At 41.9% G+C, this 7,812-nt stretch overlaps 1 pseudogene; it reads right to left on the reverse strand.

Annotated features, from left to right (window-relative positions):
* Nucleotides 1-3,928: 3,928 nt before the first annotated feature.
* On the reverse strand, nt 3,929-4,047 carry LOC112480706 (annotated as a pseudogene).
* Nucleotides 4,048-7,812: the final 3,765 nt, after the last annotated feature.

Consider the following 7,812-nt stretch of genomic DNA (forward strand, 5'->3'; position numbering starts at 1 on the left):
CGGCCCCCCGAGGGGCGGGGTGTAGGGGGAGAGCCACGAGGGGGCGGGGCCGCGCAGTGCCGCGGCGGTTCGAGGTCAGTGGATAGGCGTCGGAAGTCTCCGGCTCCTCGGCTCTTCAGCTTCGCTGGCACAGGTTTGGGAGGGGCTTGTCTCGGGAACCCTTGGGTCCCACTGCCAGAACCTCTCTCACACACAAAAGCACTCTTGGACTAGCCTCTTCTCTCCTTCATTTGGTGGGTCTGGAAATATATCGAGCTCGTAATTAGCTTTCAAACAAATTTGAGAAAAAGATTAGTTTGGGAGGTTGCCAAACATGACTTATTATTTTTTTTTAATATGGGCTTAAAAATATAAAGGCTACGAGGAATGGTAAAACAAGAGCAGTGTGAGTCAGCAAGGTCAGTTCTTGAACTCTGAACGATAAAACCAGGAAATGGAAGGAAGCTAAAAATATGAATGAAAAGATTACTACTTCATACAGCAGGAAATAAACTTCTGGAATTTGTCACGTTAAGACATAGGATGTATTAGACTAGACTAAAGAAGAGTTTAAGTGTATTTGGAGGAATAACATCCATAATGAATAATGATGAGAAATTAGTTTTTGAAAAAAGATCTTCAATCTCTTGAACACTTTATTTTGGGGAATTTAAATTCGCACAGTTTTTCTTGGTACCATGGGGACAAAGAATGCTAGATTAGACATTATCTGATCCTCCCAGTGTCATAAATGTAATCATTATTTTAAAAGTCATGAAACATTAAAGACATTTTACAAAAAGATCATTTTTTCATATTTATAGTATTGTCCAGAAGTTTATGTAGTTTTGTATAATTGAAATTGTAATTTTCACACAACTATATATTTTGCTTTTTTTCCTTACCATACTCTAAAGATTTCTCATATTTTTAGTTATAATAATCATTTTTAAGTGGGGCATAGTATTTCCCTTAGGTAATCAGTATGTAGGCTCGACATTGGTTCCCTAAAATTGAAATTAAGGTTATTACCACTCAGAAGAAAATATGGAATATAAAAGATCAGAGCAGCCATCTATAAAAATCAAACAAACCTAGTGTACAGGTCACAGTTCTATACTCCCAAGGTATAGACACCAGTATAGTATCCCAACCAAGGCCTAACCTGAGCTGACCTGTCTCTCATCATATTCAATAAGATGATATAAAAATGTATCAGTGGTATTCAAATCGAGATGTGCATCCCCCAGGGAATTTTGGAGTGGTAGGTACACACCTAGTTTTAAGGCCACCAGTTTCTGAATCTTTAACTTGTGTCTATATGTAGTATTTCCTAAAAATGATTGCTGGTGGAAGAATGTCAAGGTGTCTCCCTGTTTTATTTCCCAATTCTTTCAGAGAGGACACTCCCCATACCTGAAAAGGTGATAGGAAGGAACTGGATTAGTAGAGAGGGGGCACCCTTATTACTAGAACAATGAACATTTTCAAGCATATAAGTTGTTTTCTTCTCTTGTATTGCTTTGAGATAAATTTCTAGGAGCTGGATTATGGAACATCTTTCTGGCTTGTCATACATATTGTCATATTGCTTTCCTAAGGAGGCCGATTTGCTATACTAGTGACAAGGGAGTGAGCTGAATTTACCGAACTTTGTCCCCACTTTAAATATTTTTAAAATTCTTGCTAGCTTTGTATGTGTAAAATGACACATCAAGTTTGCCCAAAATTTCTTGGCCACTCTTGTGACTTTTTGGTCCATATAATCTCCTATAATTGGTAGAGTATTCCTTCTACAGTTTTCTTTCTGGGGATTTTCAAATGATTAGTTCTTGCTGGTCTCTCCTTAAATCAGAAACCTAAATGAAACAGTCTGTTTGCATGGTTTTGGTATACTTTGCAACTTGGTCTAATTAGGGGAAAGGCCAGGATGAATGAAAAAAATATCTCTTGTTTTTAATAACTAACTAGGCAACAGTTTAATTTTGAAAAGTATGAAAGAAACCTACTTCGATGAATGTAAAAGTTACACGAAAATAGCATAGCAATGTATATGCTCCTTACACTATTTAGAAATGCCTTTCTTATATAAGAAATCTATTAACTCTGATAATTTGTTTAGCCAAGATAAAGTATTTTAATTGTCATAAATTTATTCATTATGTCAATAGTTATTGAATCCTATTGTGTACTATGTTAGATAGTAAATAAATATGACCCCTGCTTTCAAGGAATTTGTGATCTGTGCGAGAAATGTAGCTATAAACAGATCAGAGTGAAATATATATATAAACAACTGTGAGAGCTCAAAGGATGGAGGTGTTACCTCTACTTGCGTAAGTCTGGGAAGCAGGTGATGATTAAACTGGATCTTAAAGGATTAGTGGAAGTAGGCCCAACCAAAAGGCAGTGGGAGAAGAATGGAAGTCCTATGGAGAAAGCAGAGAGCTAAGAGAACACAGGAGATAGCCCTTTCCTTTTTCCCTACTTCCCCGACCCCTCCTGCCACCCCCAGGTACAAGGCAGTACCCTAGGTGACCTTCTGAAGGTATAAAATCCCCATTTCCCTCCTTCTAAATGCATCGTAATTCACCATTTCCCATTTCTGCAGCTCAACTAAATTCATATTCTCTCAGAGCAGCTGTTCTCTTAGAGGTTTGAGGAGTGTGGCCTTATGAAAGTCACCTACTTAAAGCAAAAATATATCCTTAGGGTACTAGCATTTTAAAAAGGAAACTTGTGAGCTCAAATGAATCTTAAACTCCTAGAAGTATGCAGGACAGAATCTTTTAGCAGGGAGATTTCCAGATTCCCCTTATGTGTTTTAGTCTAGCTTCTCTTTACATCCCTGAACGACACAAGACAAGGAGGCAGCAACTCAGTCACAAAATTATGATAATTCTCTTGACACAATCTCCCACTGTGGTATGGTGCTACCATTTTCCTCATTGCATTATCACAAGCTAGAAATCTTGTTGTAAAAGCATCTGCTTCTTCCCTTTGTTATCTCATTTCCTTAAAGTTGTCAGGGGCCTGACTCTAGCTCTCTAGGAGCAGTGGATGAGAAAGATTTTGAAGATACTTAAGAACTAGCTTCCACCTATTGGTACCCTCCCTCCTTACATCCCAACCCAGCTCACCCAAATATTGTCCACCAATTCTGGAATAGAAGCCCAAGTTTCTTGGAGAGATGAGGATGTAATCAGTAACTCAGAGAGGGAATCTGTTCTGAGGAATTATTTATAGCTTAAAAGAATCTCCTAGGTTTGGGACAGATGAAGGAGACCGGAGTCAGCTCAGATATGAGACCACCGTCAGCAGCGCACTCCTGTCAGCACATCAAGAGCAGCTGGAAATGATCCCTATGTGTTGATGACTTTGGCTACAGCTTCAGTCTCAGTCCTTCTTCCTGCCCTAACCTCTGTCCATGCCCCAGACTGGCTGCCCACCTAGTACCTTTGTGGCTGCCCACCACAAGGTACTGCCTTGTACCTTGCCTGTGTAGGAGTCCAACCAATCACCCAAGAATAGCTTCAACCTCACCAATAATTCCTTGGCCTCAACCTTAGTCTGCCTGATGAGTCCAGAAATTCATATTATCTCATTTTTATCAATTATTGCACAGTCCGATGGCCACATCACTCTTGAATTCCTTACAACCACATCTAGGCCATCATGATTAAGCCAAATCAGGGCAGCTTTGATCCAATCCCCATGAAATGAAAAATCTATCTCTACTTGCTACTTCTATCTCTACTTGTAGAATGGGCCTCCACATTATTGTTTCTGAGTGGATGGCCCACAGATCTCAAGCATTAGAACCACCTAGAAAACTTGTTTAAAATGAAGTGTTCTGGGACACACTCTTGGAAGCCAAGATTCACAAGTTTTGATGTGAAACATGAGTGCATCTTTAATAAATCCTCGTGGTGATTCTTTTTTTTTTTTCTGCCTACAGCACCTGGTCTTCCTAGGTGGTCTCCCATCCAAGTACTAAGCAGGCCCGACCCTGCTTAGCTTCTGAGAGCAGACAAGATCAGGCATGTTCAAGGTGGCATGGCCGTAGATGTTGTGGTGATTCTTATGCCTACTAAGTTTAAGAACCATGGTTTTATAGGTCCTTGTCCTCCAACTTTCTAAAGAGAAGGTGACATCACATGTACGGGTCCCAGCCATGTTTCCTCCAATTAGGTTAGTGTCTACTCAATAGGATACATAGTATGGAAACTCAAGACTGCTTTGGAGCTCTGTAGCCCAGGACTGAGGGTATATGGCTTTATGGCTGAGAGATTATCCCTCACCAATGTTGTCTGAATTGTTTATTGGGGCATTTACCAACCTGGTTGACAGCCTGATGAGCCACATCTTAAGTGAGGAACCCTGATGTTGAGTTCTCTGTCACCACCCAGACTGGTGTCAAATGGGCTGGGTTCTTATCAGTTACAAATATATAAGACCCCACCCAAAGTCTTAGGAGCTACACTCTATTAGAGAGGGAGGACTTAAATAACTTCTAACCCAGTAGTCCATCTAGGTCCCCTATTGCCACTCCAGCCAGGGTCTAGGGCACTCCTGCTGTCTCTCCTAGTCATGGGTACAATGCCTCAGACACCACTCCAAAGCCCCTGTTGTCCAGGCCTTAAATACCCAAGTGATCTAGTGCCTCACTGCTTACAGATTCCAGGAGGGGAATTATGCTTTTACGACCCTCACTCCTTTGGTGTTTTCACATCCTGCCTCGGTTCCAGACTCTACTTCAAAGCTGCCTGCTCTTACACCCACCCATATATCCCCACATAGGAGCTCCCAGCCACCACCTGGGACACTCAGCTTGAAGGCCCTCTTCGTGCATAGGGATGAATCATTATTGATGATTCTATCTCTGCCAAGGTAACTGACCTATATTCCAGAGCTGCTTCAACACCTTTCAGGTGTTCACAGCTCTAGGAACTTCATGCCATTTGTCCTCCCAGTGAAATCCACCAAGTCCTAGTGTAGAATTCTATAAAATGATTCAGCTCCACCTCATTTCCTATCCCTCTGACTTCCTGAGCATCCAGGGATTGTGTCCACTGATTTTGTACCTCCCACTACTTCTTTAGGTCCTTTGTACATGGCCCCAGAGTGTTTCACTGCTGACCCCTCTCTGAAAAGGCCAGTGCCACACCAGAGTCATTCTCCCTGACCCTAAACCCACTTGTTTCTGGCTTCTTTTCCCTGCCACCAACTGGCAGTTCCAATATGTCTTGTGCCTGCCCTAGCCCTGAACTTGACTCTGATGTGAAGACCCTGTCACCTTGACCCTTTCTTGCTGGAGCCTCCTATGAACTCTAAATTGGAAGTTTCTCATTAAAAACCCCCTTGCCATTTGTTGCCTCAGTTGTGACTGAAGTTGCTGTATTTCTTGATAATAATGGCTCTTCTGTGGCTCTTCTACTGGCATTGTTCTCTACAACTAAGTTAGTTCTTTAAAGCCAGTTCCAAACTAGTAGAAAGGTCTCATGCTAAGTCTCAGCCTCTCTTCCTGCCCCATATGGCCAGAGTAGCTTACCACACTTACAATTCAATCTTTACTTAAGATTCCTAGATAGAAGGGGATAAGGTCCTAAGTGTCAGATTTGTGAGTACAGAACTCTTGTGGAGTGTGCTGGAGGAACTGTCTGAAGACTCACATTGGTAGTAGATCTGTGTTCTAGGCAGAAGGTTCTCCCCTTGAGAAGGATAGATCAAATCCTCAGGAGCTGGCTGGCAGATGTGTCCTTGAAGCTGAGTACTGCTGTGCTCAGCACAATCCTATTTAGGCTCAGTACAATCAGCTTACATGATTTATTTTATTTTGACTAAATCAGTTTACTATTTTATTTTATTTTATTTGTTTGTTTATTATTTTACCTAACTGTTTTCTTGTGCCTTTTAGACAGGCTTTAATTCCTTAATATAGGCCACCTAATCCAAGTACTCCAAAAAAAATCCCTCACTTCTTGATCTTGTATTCAAAGCAACTCTCTGATTGGTCATTTGTAGAGGACAGACATATTTCATCCATCCATTCATTGATTCAGTCACTCATCCTTTCAACACATATTTTTGCTGACTATGTGCTGTGCCCCATATGTATGAACAAGATCATGTCGTACATGTCCTTCTGGAGCATCTAAAACGCCCTATCTGGGCTGGGCAGTGGGGTGGGGGTGGGGAGGGCTTTCCAGAAGTAGTGATGATTATGCAGAAGTCTGCAGGGTAAGTCAAATTTTTCACAGATGAAGAAGTGATATGAGGAAAGTTCCAGGCAGAGTAAAAGACTAGAGGCAAGAGAGAGCCTGACCGCTGAAGAAATGAAAGAAGTTCTATATGACTAAGAAACAACCTGCAATGAGAAATGGTGAGATAAAGGCAAAGAGTTTTAAAGGAGCCAGGTTATAATCATCTTAGGAAGCCATGTCAAATAACTTGATGTCATATAACTTCCCTCAGGTAGAATCCAAACCTGAGCAAATAGGACAGGGCCAAGTCTAGCTTCTGCTAACCTAAAGGGTGCCATGTAAAAATCAACTTCTGCTGTTACTGAAAGCTGGACATGATGCTGGAAACTGTCTGGCTAAGTCACTGGCTCTATAACCACAGGGCTGTCCCAAAAACAAGTCTTACCTAGATTTCCAGGTCTGCCTTCTGGATCAGTGAGTAAAAAAGTAATTTGTTGATGTTTCATCTCCCTCTCAAAATACAACAACAACAGCAAAACAAACAAACAACAGCACACACCCAAACTCTAATGTAGTGCATCTATTCAGCAGGTTCTGGCATATTTTCCCTGCCCAGAAGATCCCCACCTTTTAAAGTTCTGCCCTCAGAATAAACAATAAAATCCAGGGTGGGTTTTTTTGTTTGTTCGTTTGTTTTTGTAAAACCATTGACCTGGATTCCTTAGCTACAATAATGTAACTCATCTCTGAGTCTATTTCTATGTCAGATACCAAGCTGGACCTTGGGCAGGAAGCCTTACCCTCTATTCTAGTTTCCAGACCACACCAGATGCAGGCAAGCAAACCCAAATGTTATTACTTATCAGAACGGAAGGAGTCCCCCACCTCAAGGAAGGGATATGTAAGCTGAGACCTGAAGGATGTGGGGAAGTTGTAATCAAATGTAGAGGAGAGAGACTAGGTTCCAGGCATATGGAATATCTTGTGCAAAGTCTTGAAGGAGAAAAGGGGCGAGGCAACTTAGAGCTCACATCTGAAGGTTCAGTGCTAATCGTGGGTTTCCAATTTGTTCTTCACTTTCCTTTGTTGCTAATTAGGCCTGTAACTTGCTGCTGCTGACAAAGGCAGTGAGCATTTACTTAGTGTTTCTGTATGCAAGGAGCTATGCAAAAAAGCTTTAGAATTGTTGCTTTATTGGATTTTCATAACAAACTCTGGAAGTACCATTACACAGATGGGGAAACCAAGGGATCATGACGTTGAGTAACGAGCAAAATCACACGGTCAGTCAGTGACAAGCGGAATTGGTATCTAAATGATTTGACTCCGGAACTCAAGCTCTTGACCATGGTGCTACACTACCTCCCCAGGACATTTCCTCAGTAATGGGTGTTTGCTTTCCTAGCTGCCACTCTCCCTGCTTCGTAGGTCCCCAGGGCCTGGGGAGGAGCTTCTGCTTATAGTTGCCTCCTGGAAGGGCTCCCACCTCTCTGAGACCTGCCCCGTGGCCTTTAGCTGGCAGGCCTGCCCTCCACCACTAAGGAAACACCAATGAAAACAGGCCTTTTACCTCTGTCCTGCTCATGGTTTATATCCTGAGCTTTTCCCTTAATTGCTTCCCACCTGCCTT

Source organism: Pteropus alecto, unplaced genomic scaffold, assembly GCF_000325575.1.
Source record: "Pteropus alecto unplaced genomic scaffold, ASM32557v1 scaffold20, whole genome shotgun sequence".
NCBI classification, from domain to species: domain Eukaryota; kingdom Metazoa; phylum Chordata; class Mammalia; order Chiroptera; family Pteropodidae; genus Pteropus; species Pteropus alecto.